The following is a 20,753-nucleotide window of genomic DNA, read 5'->3' on the forward strand; positions in this document are numbered from 1 at the left end:
TTTTGAATTTTTGTACTTACTTGTTTAAGTATAGGGAGTCGATATGTGTGCATTCTATATTTTTACATCAATATTTTTTACTTCTATATTTTTAACATTGAAGGTTTCTCAGTGAACCCCCCCCCAAAGACCAGTGCTATTCATCTCTCCATATGGCCTCTCTTACATGTTTTTCATTTTTTTACAGCTCCTCTCATACCAGTGTAGTTTGTTGAAGCATTTTACATCACACACACATAAAGAGACAAAAATTATAGGTGTGTAAATCAGTGTATAGAAAATGTTACATAAGCATAGGTGACAACATGGTGTAGGATTTGAATTAGTAGGCATTTTTTAAGTATGCGTGGTCTGAATAATCACACACTAAGAATTCAAAATGTAACACAGTGGTTAGTTAGGGTTGGCATGAATAACAATAATTCATTTCTACCCAAACAAACCCTTTTTTGCAACTTTAGGATAATGAAAGACTGGGAAAATCGTAACTTGTTAGCCTAGATCATGCAGTTTGCATGCAGCTCTTTGATGCCATTTCATAGCTCACTGTGTTATATTACGATTGTGACCTATGAACTGCAATTAACAAACAGATATCTATGACAACAGCAGCACCCACTGAGCTATCCACATAAAATACATTTATGTGTTCTGCATGGTACACTTTCTTTGCAGCAGGAATGTTAAATCTCTGCACTACTTTAGATGAGTTAAAACTGACACTAGACAAATCTCTCTCTGTCAAGCAAGAACATTATTCCCCAGAGTTATCTTGTCATTTTTAATGTTGCCTGAAAACTGCTGGTTATAATTCGAACTCTGCAGTGGCTGTTTTTAAACCTATACCAATTTACAAAACACAGTGCCCCCCCCCCCACCAGCTCAGCAATAAACAATCCCTCACTAACAAAACTGGATCAGTATCCGATTTTCAAAGGAGGTGACCACCACGAACTTAAAAATGATAGCCTCATCACACTTCTAGATACTGATACTAAACACTTTGCAGGCTTTCTGTTAGCCAAGTTAACTCTTTGGGCAGAAGAAAAAAACATCATCCGACCTAATCAAACTGGGTTTATGCAAGGTGGTGTTAAGGCAACCAATATTTTAGCTCTTTCTGTAATAATTGATACGTTAACGCTAAACAAGCAGGCAATTTACCTCTGTTTTGTATACTTTAATGCCTCATTCGACTGGGGCAGCATAACCTCCACTGGCATAAATTGTCACATTGGGGCATCCTCGAGCGCCTCTTAAACGCAATGTAATGCGCTACACAGGCAGCTGCCAAGAGTGAGAATAGGGGACGACTCCTTCTTGTCCAGAAAAATAGATACCTCACGGAGTCTGAAACAAGGATGCAAACTGGCACCATAGTTATTCAATCTATTCCTGGCAGACCTGACCCCAGCATTGGATGAGGTAAATGACCCTTCCCCAAAGCTAGGGGACCTTCATATCTCCAGTCTTCCATACCCAGATGACGTGATTTTCCTTAGACAAACAAAAGTCAGTTTGCAATACCTCATTGATAAACTATCTAATTACTCAGTAAGCCATGGCATGTCAATAAACCAAAAGAATGCCATAGTCAAGTCAAACAAGCTTTATTCGGATCATACAAAATGTCCACAAAAGCATACTATACAAAAATTCTAAAATCTATTTACAGTTAAAAAAAACGTGTCTGAATTAAAAACATCAAGAGGCACAAATTCATCGCATAGATTAAATGAGCACAAATGCTAAACAGGTGTGCTTACATTACTTCATAATTCAGTCTTTCTAGGTGAACAAGTTCATTCCTTTGTTTCATTGCCATCATTATATAACAAATAGCTGCATTACATACTGACATTTTTTCCAAGTTTCGTAAATATTTAAAAGCAGTTTTATAGTAATACAGGCTGTTAATTTTAAAAATAGGACGGAGATTCGTTTTCCTAATTTTTGTATAAAATTTGCAAAACAATAAAAAGTGAAGGGTACTTTGTTTAGACCTGCCGTCACACGGACAATTTGGCATGATGGAGCACCACTTACCCCGTTTACGGAATGCAAATAGGAAATGTAAAGTGCACAATCTTAGTCTGGTTAGGTAGAATCTATGTTGTACATTGCTTACAAAAAAAAGGTATGGTTGTGAACCCATAACCATGGGATTCTCGAGATAAGATATAACTGTTTTCTTGGAATTTGAGGCCTCGTCTCTACTGGCCGCCCTTACACTCAAATAACTCCTTTTTATTTCAGCCTTACTAGGGTGTTGTACATCTCCTGATTGAAAATAATTCAGAGTTAGACTGCATTCTTCTGGAAGACTGGCAATATAGCTTAACCAGGGAATTTTTTACAACCCTCTTGAGACAAACAATCTAAAATAATATCCCTCGTGAAATGAGTTTCTTCCCAGACACAGTGCCACAGATTTAAAGCAGCCATACTAATTAAATCATATATATATATACGGAGTTCCAGTTTCCCTTTGCAAGATAATTGAATGTGTAGCAACAGGGACAGCTAATGCCATAGTCATGGTCGCACATAATAGAATTTGGAAAATGCATCAATGGTATCTAAAAGAACACCGGCTGGAATCAGTGAGCAACTACAGATACCTTGGCTTTTTGTGCAGTGGGAAAGATTCCTTTAACCAACATAGGCAGGAGGTAGTGCGCTAATGCTGTCATTAAGAACATTACAGATATCTTTGGATGGCCCAACCTTTACACCCCTGGTAAAGATAATAGAAGCAAAATGAATCCCAAACCTGCCTTATGGAAGTGAGGATCTACAAGGCAAAGACGCTGCAACCTTGAACTCAATCATTACAAAACCTTACAAACTACTCTTTCATCTTCATCCTAATGCCTCTCTAGCCCAGATAAGACTTGAGTTTGGCTTAGTAAGTCAATTAATTGCCGGAAGAGGGCATACATCAAAGTGGGGAAGAGATTACAGTCTTCGTTGGCCAACTAAGTGAGTAAACCGTTCTGGCACAAAATCTAAAAAACAAAAATGGAAAAGGGGCGACCGCTCGGTCCCCCCGAACGTATGGATGGGTGCCCCGAACCTCCCGGGAAACCATTTTGGGCGGGGTGGGCGTAGCCCGGCAGGTATGCCCGAAGTGGCGTAGCCGGTGCGCGCCTTCCCCCGCCCGAGAGAGGTTGTCCTAGACACCTCGACGGAAGACCACGCCCCGTAGGCGTATCGGGGACGGGTACACGCCCTCCCGCAGAAGGATAAAGGAGCGGGAATCCAGAAGATCGTCCTCTTGTTCCTCGGATCGGAAGGCTGCACCCACTCGTTGCTCGTGAGCCCTCGACGGAACAAGCAGCAATTTTGAACGTGGTAATCCTGTTTTTTCTCTTTCAGTATTCGAAGGACCTTGTGGATCGACCAAGGGCGGAGGACTCGAAACCATGCCTAGCAAGAAGGCAGGAAAGGGTTCCGAGACGGAAAGGGTGTTACGCCTGTTGTCGAACCGGATGGCTTGTATGGACCGAAAGCTCGGTCAGGTCCAATCACTCGGTAGAGGTTTGGCGGAGGTGAAGAAGCAATTGGCCGCATTGAATGACCCAAGTCAGCAGAAAAAGGTAATAGGCCCGGCCTTGCTGGGAGTTGTCCCCGGGGTTAGAGGGAAGCGGGTAAAGGAGAGGGCTGTTTCGGGGGGGGTCCCAGTCTCAGAGGTACCCCCTATCACCCCCCTCGTACCGGCTGAGAACCCAGATTTAGGCCAGCCGATCCCGGTGGTGATAACCCCGGCCGAGGATGATGAGATGCCCCCAGAATTGGCCGCACAGTTGACGGCGTGGCTCAAATCGAAGGTGGGGGGGCACAGTGACCCAGGGAGATCCGGCCGAAGAAGCCAGAGTACTAATGAAGCAGTTACGGCAATCGAGAGATGTCGCAAAGGCGAGTGTTCCTCTTGTTCCCCCACAGGTGGCACCTGGAGTACCAGCAGCTGGTCAAGAAAAGATGGCGGCAGCAACGGCCGATCCGGATAAGCTCGCATTGCCGATGGTGGGGGAGGGCTCAATACCCTCAAGGCGGGAAAAGGTTGCACAGCACATTCCCATGGCCACGAAAGAGTTAATATGGGGAGACAAGTATGTCAACATGTTTTCATTGTTAACTGACCATCGCGAGATGGAGTATGCTAAAACGCAGAAAGATTTGTGGCACCCGAGTGTTTGGCGCGCCAAGATGGCCGAGTTCAGGGTGGACGAGACAGTGACGAACTGGGTTAAGGCCTTCTCTATATTTACCGCAGTCATGGGGGAACGTAAACCCGAGGTTATGACTGAGTTGGTTTGCTATCAGAATCGTATTATGGATTTTTATTCGATGTATGAGGGGGAAGAATGGAAAGGCTATGACATGAAGTTCCGTAAAGCAAAAGAATATGATGCTTCTTTGTCTTGGGATTGTTTGGACTCAAGTTCAAGTTCAAGTTCAGGTATTTATAAAGCGCACTACTCACCCAGAGGGTCTCAAGGCGCTGGAGGGAGGGGTTTACTTTTTATCGAATAGCCATGTTTTCAGTTCTTTTCTGAAGGAGATGTGATTCTGAGTAAGGCGGAGGTGGGTGGGGAGTGAGTTCCAGGTCTTGGCAGCCAGGAAGGAGAAGGATCTGCCACCCATGGTGGTTTTTCGGATGCGCGGGACTGTGGCGAGGGCTTGATTGGATGATCTTAGTTGGCGGGTGGGATAGTAGAAGGACAGTCGGGTGTTGAGGCATTCGGGTCCTAGATTATAAAGGGACTTGTGTGCGTGGGTAAGAAGGCGGAAAGTAATTCTTTTGTTGACGGGAAGCCAGTGGAGGTTCTTTAAGTGACCGGTGATGTGCTCTTGGCGCGGGATGTCTAATATGAGTCTCGCTGATGCGTTTTGGATGCGTTGGAGTTTTTTCTGCAATTTTGTTGTAATTCCGGCGTAGAGTGTGTTGCCATAGTCCAGTCGACTCGTGACCAGTGCATGGGTGACAGTCTTTCTTGTTTCGAGGGGGATCCAGCGGAAGATCTTTTTGAGAATGCGAAGGACGTTGAAGCAGGAGGACGATACGGCGTTGACTTGTCTGGACATTGAGAGGGAGGAGTCTAGAATGAAGCCAAGGTTACGTGCATGGTCTGTGGGTGTGGGCGCAGATCCCAAAGCGGAAGGCCACCAGGAGTCGTCCCAAGCTGAGGGGGAGGATCCTAGGATGAGCACCTCCGTCTTGTCTGAGTTGAGTTTTAAGCGGCTCTGTTTCATCCATTCGGCTACTTCTTTCATACCTTCGTGAAGGTTGTTTTTGGCGGTGTTGGGGTCTTTGGTGAGGGAAAGGATTAGCTGGGTGTCGTCGGCGTAGGAGATTATGTTGAGGTTGTGTTGACGTGCGATGGAGGCGAGGGGACTCATGTAGACGTTGAAGAGGGTGGGACTGAGTGAGGAGCCTTGAGGTACGCCGCAGATGACTTCGGTGGGCTCTGAGTAGAATGGGGGGAGTCGGACTCTCTGTGTTCTCCCGGCTTGGAATGAGATGATCCAGTCCAAGGCTTTTCCTTGTATGCCGATGTTTTTGAGGCGTTGTATGAGGGTGTTGTGACAGACAGTGTCGAAGGCGGCGGGGAGGTCGAGTAGAATGAGGGCCACTGTTTCACCGTTGTCCAGGAGTGCTCGGATGTCGTCGGTCGCTGCAATGAGGGCGGTTTCGGTGCTGTGTTTGGCTCGAAAGCCGTTCTGTGAGGGATCCAGGGAGTTGTTGGATTCAAGGAAGGCTGCTAGTTGGCTATGGACGGCTTTCTCGATGACTTTGGCCGGGAAAGGGAGTAGGGAAATGGGTCGGTAGTTTTTCAGATCTGAGGGGTCTGCTGTTGGTTTTTTCAGAAGGGCGCTGAGTTCGGCGTGTTTCCATATTTCTGGAAAGGTGGCGGAGTCGAAGGAGCAGTTGATGACATCGCGGAGTTGGGGAGCGATGATGGAGTCAGCTTTGTTGAAGATGAAGTGGGGGCAGGGGTCAGAAGGTGAGCCAGAGTGGATTGAGTTCATGAGGCGAATGGTGTCTTCAATGGTGATTGGGTTCCAGGAGTTGAGGTAGTTAGCTGGAGGGGTGGGATCTGAAGTGGGTGGGGTGAGTTGGTCATTAGGAGTATTCTTGAAGCTGTTGTGGATGTCGGCAATTTTGTTGTAGAAGAAGGAGGATAGCGCATCGCAGAGGTCTTGGGAGTTACTGATGTCGTTGGATGCTGCGGGAGGGTTGGTGAATTCTTTGACGATATTGAAGAGTTCCTTGCTGTTATGAGAATTGTTGTCGAGACGGTTCTTGAGTGCTGATTTCTTGGCGGATCAGATCAGTTGATGGTGTTTGCGGGTGGCTGTCTTGAGGGAGTCCATGTTGTCTGAAGTTGGTTCTTTTCTCCAATTCTTCTCCAGGGTGCGGCATGTCTTCTTGGATTTTTTAAGGTCATCATTGAACCAGGGAGCTTTTTTGCTGGATGATTTCGACTGGTGTTTTTTCAGGGGTGCTAGTTCGTCCGCACTGTGGGTAATCCATTGCCTGAGGTTGGTGGCCGCTAGGTCTGGGTCTGTTGACAGGGTGGGAATGTTTTGGCTGAGTGATGTGAGGAGTTGTTCGGTGGAGATTTTGTTCCATTTTCTTCGGGGAATGGGTTGTAGACGGTTGTGGGTCAGGGTTGTTTTGTAGCTGAAGTGCACACAGCTATGATCCGTCCAGTGGAGGGCTGTAGTATGATCGAAGGAGATGTGCTTGCTGGAGGTGAAGATAGGGTCGAGCGTGTGTCCGGCTATGTGAGTGGGGGTGTCAACAAGTTGTTTGAGTCCGAGATTGGACAGGTTGTCCAGAAGGGTGGTGGTGTTGTTGTCGTGAGTGTTGTCAAGGTGGTAGTTGAGGTCTCCTAGAAGAATGTAGTTCTCGGAGGCGAGGGCGTGCGGGCTGACGAAGTCAGTGATGTCATCACTGAATTGAGATCGGGTGCCTGGGGGCCTGTAAATGAGTGTTCCTCTAAGTGTGGTCCTGGGGTCGGTGTGGATCTGAAAGTGGAGGTGTTCGGCGGTTGCAAGATTTACGTCAGAGCTGGTTGTAATTTTGATGGTGTTTCTATGGACGATGGCGATGCCTCCTCCAGTTTTTTTATTGGTGCGGTCTTTTCGAATGATCTTGTAAGTGTCCGGTATGGCAATGGCGATGTCGGGGGCAGATGATGCATTCATCCATGTTTCAGTAAGGAAGGCGATGTCAGGTGACGCAGTGTCGATTAGGTCCCAGAGTTCGGTTGCATGTCTGTGGACCGAGCGGGTGTTCAGTAGGATGCATTTCAAGTCGTTGGGTTCGGAGCTGAGTGTGGAGGAAGCGTGTTTGGTGAGGGTCCTGAAGCAGTTGAACTTACAGGAGAGGCAGGAGAATGGGCCGTGGGTACGTCCTGGGGTAGCTTCGCAGCAACGTGGGGTGCGTCCGGCGTTGAGGGCGAGGAGAGTAGCGGCGTCATAAGTTACTCTGGGGGGTTGGGAGCGGCATAGAGCAAGGGGACGGGCGCTGGGCGCGGTCTTGGCGCGGACGGGCGCAGACGGGCTTACCTTTGGCGCACCTTCGGCGCGCAAGGGGCGCGATCGCTGCGCGTGAACGCTGCACGCAAATGCATCTGTCATATATGGCTAGTGGAGGGGGAGGGGCGAGGGAGGGGCGTCTGGGAGGCGGGTGCGTGCTGGGGAGCCTCGCTACGAGGCACAACAACAAAATGGCCGGGTACTTGTAAACAAACAAATAGCTCAACAGGCAGTCCCTCGACTAACCAAACACTTAGCAGATGCGAGCGCACTCACAATGTAGCCAAACAACAGTTCTAATGGGCAAATGCGAGCGTGCACACAATTTAAACATAAAGTGATTCAAAAGTCAAAAGCGAGCACGCAGACAATATTAAAATAATTAGCTATGCAAATTAGTCAGATGCGAGCGCGCAATCAATAGGTCTAAAATTAGGCAAATGCGAGGCAGAGATACAGATACCAGGCAGCCAGAGCGAGCGCTGCGAAGTGAGTTCAGGGAGCGTGGTGGAGCGACCTCTTCTCACGAGGATAGGGAGGTCACAGGTCTATGGACACTGTGGAAGCCTTAAGGCACTTTGTGGGAGGGAGGGGCGTCTGGGAGGCGGGTGCGTGCTGGGGAGCCTCGCTACGAGGCACAACAACAAAATGGCAGGGTACTTGTAAACAAACAAATAGCTCGACAGGCAGTCCCTCGACTAACCAAACACTTAGCAGATGCGAGCGCACTCACAATGTAGCCAAACAACAGTTCTAATGGGCAAATGCGAGCGTGCACACAATTTAAACATAAAGTGATTCAAAAGTCAAAAGCGAGCGCGCAGACAATATTAAAATAATTAGCTATGCAAATTAGTCAGATGCGAGCGCGCAATCAATAGGTCTAAAATTAGGCAAATGCGAGGCAGAGATACAGATACCAGGCAGCCAGAGCGAGCGCTGCGAAGTGAGTTCAGGGAGCGTGGTGGAGCGACCTCTTCTCACGAGGATAGGGAGGTCACAGGTCTATGGACACTGTGGAAGCCTTAAGGCACTTTGTGGGAGGGAGGGGCGTCTGGGAGGCGGGTGCGTGCTGGGGAGCCTCGCTACGAGGCACAACAACAAAATGGCCGGGTACTTGTAAACAAACAAATAGCTCAACAGGCACTCAACAGGCTCAACAGGACTCGGTGTCATGGCACAAGCAACTCCTGCCAGGGGCGACAGGTACGTCCTCGCCAGGCGGGATCGGGTCCGGAGTGGTCCGCCAAAAGCCCGGGGTGCCCTTTCGAGCAGGCACAAGTGGGGGCTACCAGCCTAGAGTTGGCGGGAATGGCAGAAAAGGGGGGGTCTGTTGGGGCTTCAATCGAGGCAACTGTAACAGACCACAGGGGACATGCAAGTTTAAGCATGTGTGTGCCGGCTGTGGGAATTCCTCACACCCGGAAAGTGCATGTAGATCAAAAAATGGCGGGACGGGGGGAAAAGGTGGGTCTAAGCAGGAGTGAGGTAGACCTTTGTGACCGATTGCCCACACCCATTGATCTCATGGTTATGATTCCGTGGTTAAACAAATACCCTGATCATGTATCCGCTGGGGTGTTGAGGAAGGGATTCTTACATGGCTTCCACATCCCAGTGGGGGATTTTCGGGGGAACTCCTTTTGTAGAAACCAGTTATCGGTACAGCACAACCCAGCCGTGGCAGAAAAGAAAATAGCAAAAGAAGTCAGTTTAGGGAGAGTGGCTGGGCCCTTTCATTGCCCGCCGGTGGCCGAGTTCATCTGTTCCCCGTTAGGGGTTGTCCCGAAGAAAGATCCCGGGGAGTTTAGACTCATACATAACCTTTCTGCTCCTAGGGGTTCCTCGGTGAATGATGCCATTGACCCAGAAGTTTGTTCAGTACGATATGCATCGTTCGACGATGCCGTGGCCATGTTGAACCACCTAGGCCCTGGGGCGCTGATGGCGAAATGTGATATCGAATCAGCGTTCCGGTTGCTTCCGGTGCACCCGCAGGATCAGCGCCTGCTAGGTTTTGCATTTCTGGGAAGTTATTACATGGATAAATGCATGCCCATGGGTTGCTCCATTTCTTGTGCTTATTTTGAAATGTTTAGCTGTTTTTTGGAATGGGCCTTCACCGAGGCTACAGGGCATAGACATGTTATGCATTATCTGGATGACTTCCTTTTCTTGGGGGCAGCTGGTGATACGAACTGCGCACAGGCGCTGTATGATTTCTGTATTCTTATGAGTAAATTTGGGGTCCCATTGGCACCAGGTAAGACGGTTGGACCATCTACTTCACTGGAGTTTCTGGGAATTGAACTCGATTCTGTGGAGGGGTGTTTCCGATTACCAATGGAAAAGGTGGTCAAGTTCCGGGCTTCCTTGATGCAATGCATGGATGGGGAGAAAGTGACCCTGCACCAGTTACAACAAACGGTGGGTCAGCTTAATTTTGCCTTAAGGGTGATGCCTATGGCCCGCCCCTTTTCGCGCTCTATCGCGCAAGCAATGGTAGGTCTCAAAGAGGGTCACCACCGTACGAGACTGTCGGGGGAGGTTCGCCAGGATATGCGTATTTGGTTGGCATTTCTGGCGGACTTCAACGGTCGAGTCGTGTGGAACTCCCCGCCAGTCTTCGGAGGAACTAGGTCTATGGACCGACTCGGCTGGGAGCGTGGGTTTTGGCGCCATCTTGGGTAATCGATGGTCGGCACAAACATGGCCAACATGGTGGCACTCCAAGGGTCTCACAGGTAACATTGGGTTCCTGGAGTTATTCCCCATCTGGGTTGCTTTGATGACATGGACTGACGACTTCAGGGACCGCTCGGTGGTGTTTTGGTCTGATAATATGACTGTTGTCGAGTGTATTAACCAACAGGCAGCACGCTGCAAATTGATCCTAAGATTGTTGAAAGAAATTGTGCTGCTTTGCATGAGATGGAATGTACAGTTCAGGGCGAAACATGTGCCAGGTGTACTGAATCATGCGGCTGATGCACTCTCTCGTTCACATATGCAGGCATTCAGGGGTTATCTGCCAGCTGCAGACCTAGAGGCAGCACCATTCCCCGAAGCAATGTGGCTAATCGGTGCCCCGGATTACAAGACCTCGTGGCAGCGAGTCTAGCCCCCAGGACAAGGAAAGCATACGAAGGAGCGTTTCGTTCCTATTGCACATATTTGGGTCCCACAGAGAGTCGGAACTGGGGTCAGGAGGAATCCTTCCTGGGGTACCTGATTGCACTGCACAGAGAGGGCCGATCAGTGGCAACGGCCAGTAGGCATAGGGCGGCAATTTCCTTCATGGCCCAGGTACACGGAATAAGGGTCACTACAGGTTCCTTTTTGGTGAAGAAAGCCCTTCGCGGCTGGAAGCGCCTTGAGGGTTGCAAGCAAGATACGAGGCACCCGATTGGCTTAGACAGACTGTCTCTGCTTTTAGCAAAGCTGGATGAGACGTGTTCCTCCCATTTTGAAGCAGTTCTGTTCCGGGCAGCGTTCACATTGGCATTCCATGGGGCTATGAGGGTGAGCGAACTTGTCGCAAGGAACAAGAAAGATATGGAGGGAGGCTTGTGCAGGGATCACATCCAAATAAGGGGTGATTCGATGGTAATCGTGATAGCCATGTCCAAGACTGACCAGGGGGCTATGGGAAATAGTGTTGTCGTACAGCGCAAACGTAGGTCCCCCATCTGCCCGTTGAAGTGCGTGGAAGACTATTTGGCACTAAGAGCGGCCGCATGGGGGGGGGAGTTTGCTCCGACATGAGGATGGCACCCCACTGACGAGATTTCAGTTTCAGAGGGTGCTAGCACTGGCAATCGCTGACGCGGGCATGGACCCGTGCGATTTTGGGACCCACTCCTTTAGAATAGGGGCTGCTACAGAGGCTACAGCCAGGGGTCAGAGTGCTGAGGAGGTAAAACAATTGGGCCGTTGGTCCTCGAATTGCTTCAAGAGGTATGTGCGATTGCACATGTTGTGAGTGATCAATTGACATGCACTCATGTTTTCTGTCTTTTGTTTACTTTACAGTTTTGCAAGCCTGCCACGCGGGGCGGAATTGGAGGTCGACCCAGCATCAGGAGACCAGCGGTCAGAGGCCACCGACTGGAGAGAGGATGGTATGGGTCGTGGGCCACTCATACGTGAGGCGCGCCGGTGACGTATTCAAGGAAGGTGACGCGATTCACGCACCTGGGGAATACGGGTTCAGAGTGGCCTTCCATGGGAAGGGTGGGCTCAATTTTGACAACTTTGAGCCATTTTTCGAGGGACTTCTAGGGCGGCATAGGTCACCGCCATCTGTAGTCATAGTACACCTGGGAGGCAACGACTTGGTGACACTGGGTAGATGAGTGTTACTTGAACGAGTTTTGTCGGCTGTTAGCTGGTTGGCTAAAAGAGTCCCGGGGTGCACGATTGCCTGGTCCCACATGATTCCTAGAAGGAGGTGGCAGGGGGGCCTTTCAGTGTCAGCACTGAACCATTCAGTTAAACGGGTCAATAATAAAATTGGTAGATTGTTCCGTTCTGCACAGTTGCATAACATTCCTCATGGGTGTATTCGTGGTGATCATATGTATCTGAACGATGGGGTTCACCTGTCCAGGGAGGGGAATGACTTACTCATAGGAGACTTCATTGCATGGCTAAGGGGTTTGAGGAAGCATGACCTTTAGGAGGAGTTGGGGGGACCGGATAGTCGGTCAACTATCCGGTCTGTGGCGGTAAGGTCATGATCGGTGAGCAGTAATTTCAAGGTCCCTAGAGTGGGGCGCCACCCACAATGGATGGGAGCGCCCGGGGGAAGACGGCCATTGGCCCCTTCCACGGGGAGGCGGCACCCACTAAGGATGGGGCGCCTATGGGGAGATGGCCATGGGCCCCTCCCAGGGGGGGAGGCGGTTAGATGCCCCTCCTACTAACTTCCCGGGGGCCGGATATCCGCGACGGCGGATAGAGAGTGTTGGGATGGGGGAGAGTCCACGCTGTCCTTCCTACAGAGACCTCATACGGGAACTCGGACGACCCTTAGGATGGCGTCGGGTAGTAAGGGGGCCCCCACCACGACAAGGGAAGTCACAGTTGGCAATGAGGGTAGAGCCCTCTGCGCATGCGCCGCTCACACAGTGAGGGCGGGAGTCTGGTAGTAGGGATCTGACACCGGTTAAGACCTTGCCGTTGGCCCTTAATGCTAGGATGTACAATTTGAGTTAGAGTGTATGCATTTTCAGGATGTTAGCCAAAAGTACATGACTGCATCGAAATGTAATAAATGACAAATTGTACATAATGCATAATGATGAAACTTTTATTTAATGTTTTAAATTTTGTTTCATATTTTAATAAATACGGCCGGGAGGGTGACTCCCTCCCGCCTTCCAAAAGTTCAACTATTGTCCGACTTCCCATCCTTGGGGATATGTGTTGGGAGGGGGTGGCGGGCATCCCGGCCATATGGAAAAGGGGCGACCGCTCGGTCCCCCCGAACGTATGGATGGGTGCCCCGAACCTCCCGGGAAACCATTTTGGGCGGGGTGGGCGTAGCCCGGCTGGTATGCCCGAAGTGGCGTAGCCGGGGGGCGCCTTCCCCCGCCCGAGAGAGGTTGTCCTAGACACCTCGACGGAAGACCACGCCCCGTAGGCGTATCGGGGACGGGTACACGCCCTCCCGCAGAAGGATAAAGGAGCGGGAATCCAGAAGATCGTCCTCTTGTTCCTCGGATCGGAAGGCTGCACCCACTCGTTGCTCGTGAGCCCTCGACGGAACAAGCAGCAATTTTGACCCACCCACCAGCCCCTGATAGCAAGTGTTGGAGGAAATAAAGATTTTATGGGTGATGAAAGTATAGGCCTCTTTTCCTTGGTGAGAGAATGAGGGAACGTTGAGAATAAAGATTTTTTTTGCATTGCAGAAATGTCTTCTTGCAGGAAAGAGCAGTTGATAACACAGTAAGATGATGTGGAATTTTCTTTCCTTAGTAGGTAAACAACTGTCGTATTTATTTGTCGGGCGGTAAGGTCATGATCGGTGAGCAGTAATTTCAAGGTCCCTAGAGTGGGGCGCCACCCACAATGGATGGGAGCGCCCGGGGGAAGACGGCCATTGGCCCCTTCCACGGGGAGGCAGCACCCACTAAGGATGGGGCGCCTAGGGGGAGATGGCCATGGGCCCCTCCCAGGGGGGGAGGCGGTTAGATGTCCCTCCTACTAACTTCCCGGGGGCCGGATATCCGCGACGGCGGATAGAGAGTGTGGGGATGGGGGGAGAGTCCACGCTGTCCTTCCTACAGAGACCTCATACGGGAACTCGGACGACCCTTAAGATGGCGTCGGGTAGTAAGGGGGCCCCCACCACGACAAGGGAAGTCACAGTTGGCAATGAGGGTAGAGCCCTCTGCGCATGCGCCGCTCACACAGTGAGGGCGGGAGTCTGGTAGTAGGGATCTGACACCGGTTAAGACCTTGCCGTTGGCCCTTAATGCTAGGATGTACAATTTGAGTTAGAGTGTATGCATTTTCAGGATGTTAGCCAAAAGTACATGACTGCATCGAAATGTAATAAATGACAAATTGTACATAATGCATAATGATGAAACTTTTATTTAATGTTTTAAATTTTGTTTCATATTTTAATAAATACGGCCGGGATGGTGACTCCCTCCCGCCTTCCAAAAGTTCAACTATTGTCCGACTTCCCATCCTTGGGGATATGTGTTGGGAGGGGGTGGCGGGCATCCCGGCCATATGCTCCTGCTCACTGGTATCTATACTTAGCCATTGACAACTTGGGAATGTGAACACTGTGGGACACAACTCTTCCACAAGGGCCTTTTAAAAAATCAATAAACAGCATTATGAAGAAAATCTCTGCAGTCATCAACAAAGAGGCACTTAGACAAGACTAAGAATAGGGAAAAAAGAAGGTGTTCTGGCCTCCTAGTTATTCAATCTCTTCCTGGCAGACTTGACTCCAGCCTTGGATGAGGGAAATGCCCATGCCCCAAAGCCAGGGGACCTTCATAAATCCAGTCTTCTGTACCCAGATAATGTGATTTTCCTTAGTCAAACAAAAGTCGGTTTACAACACCTCATAAATAAACTAATTACTCAGTAATCCACAGCATGTCAATAAACCAAAGGAAAACCATAGACCGCCCTCATCGCCGCTGCCACCGACGACATCAGAACCCTGGTCGACAACGATAAATCGCAGCCCTCATCCTCGTAGACCTCTCAGCTGCCGTCGACACTGTCTGCCACCGCACCCTAAAAACATATCTCCACAACACAGGGATCCAGGGAAAGGCCCTGGACTGGATCTCCCCCTTCCTCACTGACAGAACCCAGAGAGTCTGCCTACCCCCGTTCCACTCAGAGGCCACCAAGATCATCTACGGCGTACCCCAAGGCTCATCACTCAGCCCGACGCTCTTCAACATCTAAATGAGCCCCCTCGCCGAAATCGTACACGCACACGACCTCCACATCATCTCCTACGCAGACTACACCCAGCTGATCCTCTCCCTGACCAAAGACCCAGTCACCGCCAAATCCAACTTCCAAGAAGGAATGAGAGCCATCGCCGAATGGATGAAGATCAGCTGCCTGAAACTGAACACAGACAAGACGGAGGTCCTCATCCTTGGACCATCCCCCTCCACCTGGAACAACTTCTGGTGGCCCGCCACCCTGGGCACAGCACCGAACATGCACGCAACCTTGGGTTCATCTTGGACTCATCGCTCACTTTGACCTAGCAAGTCATTGCCATCTCCTCCACATGCTACGAAAGATCTTCAAATGGATCCCCATGGAAACAAGAAGGACTGTCACCCAAGCCCTCGTCACAAGCCGGCTCGAGTATGGCAACGCACTCTTTGCAGGGACAACGGCCAAGCTACAGAAAAGACTACCATGCATACAGAATGCCTCCGCACGCCTCATCCTGGACATCCCCCCGCCACAGCCACATCACTACCCACCTGAGAGACCTGCACTGGCTCCCCATCAACAAGAGGATCGCGTTCAAGCACATCACCCACGCACACAAAGCGCTCCACAACGCCGGACCAGAGTACCTCAAAAAACGCCTCTCGTTCTACACCCCGACTCGCCAACTCCGCTCAGCCAGCCTTGCCCTCGCCACCGTAACATGCACCAGAAGAACAACAACAGGCGGCAGAATTTTCTCCTACCTCGCCGCCTAGACCTGGAACTCCCTCCCCACCCCCCTCCGACTGGCCCAAGACCTTCTCACCTTCAGGAGACACCTCAAGACCTGGCTGTTCGAGCAGTAGCAGCAGCCCCTCACCCTCAGCGCCTTGAAACCCTCACGGGTGAGTAGTGCGCTCTATAAATGTATTGATTGATTGATTGAACGGACATTATTTTTAACTGCTGTTTTACAACATTTTTAAAGCAAGTAGTACAAAGACTGAAGGATTGTGAACGTTAATAAACCTTTTACTAATTTTAAGTGTATTAACTTCTCCTGTTTTTAATTGTTTTAATGAAAATTCGTTGTGGCAGCGATTAATGTAAAATTATTCTAATGTATGCAATGGTTTTCATTAACTCTGCATAATAAAATTACTTACTTACTTACATATCCAGAGATACTGTTCTAATAAGGCAGGCTGTTTTCAAAACTCTTTTGGACAGAATGGAGTGACAGATTAAATGTGGTCACTAATAGGATATTATCTGACACATAGCTTGGTTGCTAATTAAATCAGATTAGAGCTGTTTGGTTCCATAACATGTGATGACACTATGGCCCCCATTAGGATGCCCGTCATCCTACCGGTTAATGGGACCACCCGCCATAAGGGCGGGGGTCCCGTTGTACATATTAGGATGCGCCCGCCATAGTGGCGTGCGCTTTCCGCATTTTTAGCATTGCGGCGGGTGGTGCTGAAAGCCAAAATGCTAAAAATGCAAATTGTGCATTTCAATGCACAAAAGTCAAAAGTCAAAGTCAAAAAGTTTATTATGTTTTGGCTCTCGCTGAGGGCCACATAAAAGTTAAACATAACATGATACAATAATATCAAATAATAAAAGAAGGATATATAAACATACATAATTAATAATGAACGAACAAAACACTACAGTTATCGGCTCTTATAGTGAACCACGGCAACATCCCAGTAACCTCAATAAATATTTAAGAACCCTTTAAAAAATTTAAAAATTCTACAACAAAACATTTCATTAGGAGGGCAGTAAAGTGCATGTACAAACAATTTAGCATTTGAGATTCCCAATTGTAAACAAATAGGTTTAATCCACTTAAATCGCAAGGAACGTAAAGCAGGACAAATAAACAGGACGTGGTTACGATCTTGAACAGCGACATCACAGAAGTTACATATAGGGGAACTCCCGTACCATTTTGCTAAGAGTGAATTAAGAGGGAGCAAGTCATGTCGTAGGAGATACCATAACCTACGGACTCCGTGAGGAATATTCCAGGTCAAGTATTGTTGGGCCAGCTTGGGGGTGTATGTCTCTAGGAGAGGTTCCCTGTCATATAGTCTAGGTTGGGCAAGGGTATCCAATCTATAACATAACTCCCACGAAGCTCTTTTTAATGAAGCTTTAAGTTCGGAGGGAGTAAGTAAGAATAGGGTACCCTCATCCAACTCTAACAGGGCCACAGCTTTCCTAAAATTTTTTAGTAAAGAGGAAAACTCATTAAGATTACCCAGTAACTCCTTTTTAACTAGCTCTCTTAGGGTACCAGGTTTTCCTCTAGCCAAGCATGCTACCCATCTTACCAGGGCCACCAATCCCTGTGTCCAGCAACTTCGGAGTCCAAATTCTAGTCTGCATGAGGAGGTAGAACATGCGTTACTAAGCGATGTAATTTTCCGAAGTACCCGTCCTTCCATTTTTTGAAGGAATCCCCAATATTTCAGCCCCACTAATTCTATTCCATATAAAAGAGTAGCTGGCACTTTTGCTTTAAAAACTGCCAGAAAGAGTGAGAAGTGTCTTTTCCCAGTGGCATTATATAACGAACATAACCCCATACCATGGGTCAGTGCTTTGCGAGAGTTATGTTCGATATGGGGAATCTCACTAAGATTCGCTGATATTATTTTACCTAAAAAAGGATAAGTTTTAACCACGTCGAGTTTTTGCCCCCCAATAAGCCACTTATAATTGCTCGATCTGCATTTTCTCTTGCCAAAAATACACATGATTTTACTTTTTGATGTGTTAATTTTCATATGGTGTGCTACAGCAAATTCATTCAGTGCAAGCAAACGATTAGATAAACCCTTCGGGGTCAAATCCAAGACAAGAATATCGTCTGCATACATTAGAATAGATATAGCAGACCCTCCAATTTTCGGTGCCACTCCCTCACAGGATGAGATACAAATTGGGAGGTCAGCCACATATAAAGAAAACAATATAGGTGCCAATATACACCCTTGTTTAAGGCCATTCTGGGAGGGAATAGATGAAGTAAGACCCTCTTCACCGCCTTGTAGCACCTTACACCATGTGTTCATATGCAGAGAACGAACCAATGCAAGTAGGCATCCTGGCATACCCAATGCCGCCAATTTTCTCCACAGCGATGGGCGGTCCACTTTGTCGAACGCCGTGGAGAAATCAATAAATGCGGCATATACGCCACCATTACGGATGCATACGTACTTGTCACTGATCACCTGCAATAATGTCAGATTGTCGAGCGTTCCGTGCTCTTCACGGAAACCAGTTTGTTCCATTGGTAAAATCTTATTGGTTTCTGCCCATTCCATAATTAACATTAGTACACATTTGGCGAAAATTTTTCCTATGGCATCTAACAAAGCTATTAAACGATAATTAGATGGAAGCTCCCGATCCCCCTTTTTAAATATAGGAATTAATATACTACCCCTCCATGAGTCAGGGACAGTTCTTGTTAAAAAGCAAGCCTGAAATATAGGGAGAAGAATCCTACTCCAAGTAGAGATATCCTGCTTAATAATTGTCATAGGGAGTTCGTCTGGACCCATGGCTCCAGAAGAGCGCATACTCTTTATTGCAGCAACTATTGTTTTTTCTGTAGGGAGAGTGCTTTTTTGCATACCATTTAACTCCAACATACCTATATCCTCCAATGCTTCATTTGGAGCATATAATGCAGTTACAAATGCTGTCCAGACTTCTTCGCAGATGGCTATAGGACGGGGAGCTACTATGGTACCACAACCTTTCCTTATTATAGACCAAAATTCTCTGGATCGATTAAAGGTTATAGCCTCCCTCAAACTAATCCAAAGAGAGTCTTCTTTTTCTCTTTTCAATTTGAGTCTCAATCTAACTCTTCTACGTTTTAATGGTGCTAGTAGAGACTCATTTTCCTCAGTTCTATTAAGATATTGTTTCCTGATTAGTGCATTTATCTCCCTATTCAGGAAAAATAGAGGACTAGGTGAAAAATTTGGTCTTTTAGGATTTCCCTTTTTCTTGGCAAATCCAATAACTTTTTTAATAAGGTTTTCAAGTTGTAGGAATTCTGTACCCTCCCACTGGTCGAGTTCTAGTAAAGTTTGGGCCAGGAGGCTTTGTACATCCTTCATGGTAGTGGGACCCCAAAAACATCTACCCGACCTTCGATCAATGGACAGATCTCTATGCTTTAAGGACCAGGAGTTAGTTTCAGAAGGGGTTAATGAAAGGGTCAAATTAATTATTTTGTGATCACTCAGTATAGAATGAATGATCACCATATCCCTAATCAGATGGAACGACTCAAAGTCCGTAATGGCATAGTCCAAAATAGACTCACCCCTGTATGAGCCATGTGTATAATGGGCAGGACTATCCGAGGGCATTCTACCATTAATAATAAGCCCTTCTAGGAGGCTAAGTTCCTCCAGAAGAATCTTACCTCTTTTATTAGTTTTTATTTTAGGGGGCCAAGCCATTTGAGGTATATTATACACTTCTTCCTTAAGTTTATTTCTGAACTTAACTAAAGTAGAGTTGGATATTTTACTATTTAAGTCTCCAACCATTAGTATATAGGGGGGATGATCAGCCTCCAATAGCTTTGTTACATAAGAAAACATTCGCTTCATAACTGAATTAAAACATTCCTCAGGGGGAATGTATACATTTAAAATAACAAACGAAGACCGCGTGCCTACATTGCCTAAGTTAGTGATAGTTATAGATTGAAAGAGATTACTAGAGTCTGAGTAATGTGTATATTGCCATTGAAGAGAGGTGGATAAAAGAAAAGCAATTCCACCTTTCGCATGGCCTTTTTTTGAAGGTTTTGCAGGAACCTCTAGAACAAAAAACTCTTTCCCTACATAGGGGAGATTTTTACACCACGTCTCCTGCAGACATATTACATCAACGTTTAAGGTGGATAGAAAGTCAAATTTCTCAGGGGAATTAAACATGCCAGCAGCATTCCAGGAGACAATTTTTAAATTATTGTTAAAGATGTTGGAAGAGTCGTGGGTTGTTCGCGGAATTAGTAGATAAAACCCCCGGCAACCAATTCCACATCTGATTGTCTTCTATTAGAGGGACATCTGTATTATCAGGCAATGGGAGAGCCTGAGATACCATTCTTTTGCCCTTAGAGACCCAGATTTTTAGATCTTTATTACCAGAGTAATGATCATCCTGTGTAGGTACTGGATTAATAATACTATCTCTAGAGGCAATAGATAAGACCTTATTATAATAAGGTAATACGTCAATTCCTCTACATTGGAAAAATTCCGCCTGTTGTAGAACAAGATTCGTAATTATTTTAGAATAAAAAATTACTCTTGTTCGTTGTCCAATACTTGATTTTATTGGAAAAACTAAATCAATATCATTTGACAAAATCAATTTTAAATTATCAGTCTCTTTAAAACAATTAAGCAGCCAAGACCTATTCATTTTTACATCCTGATCAAACAGCGGAAGAAAATCCAGTGTTAGTGTATCCACACATATCGTTGCGCATTTTACTGGTTGAATAATAAGGCCAGTAGCAGTATTAGGTTGGGGCCGGAAAGTGGATGCAGTTGGATTTAATACTTTTACCACTTGCGGCGGGATTCCCATAACATCAACCAGCACGGGTAAGGGTTCCGGCGCTTGTGACACATGAGATAGAATCACCTCATTTGTACAGCCCCCAACCATATTATTCTCCAATGCATCATTAAATGCATTACCCGCTACCTTAT

This window comes from Lissotriton helveticus, chromosome 2_1 (genome assembly GCF_964261635.1).
Source record: "Lissotriton helveticus chromosome 2_1, aLisHel1.1, whole genome shotgun sequence".
NCBI lineage: Eukaryota > Metazoa > Chordata > Amphibia > Caudata > Salamandridae > Lissotriton > Lissotriton helveticus.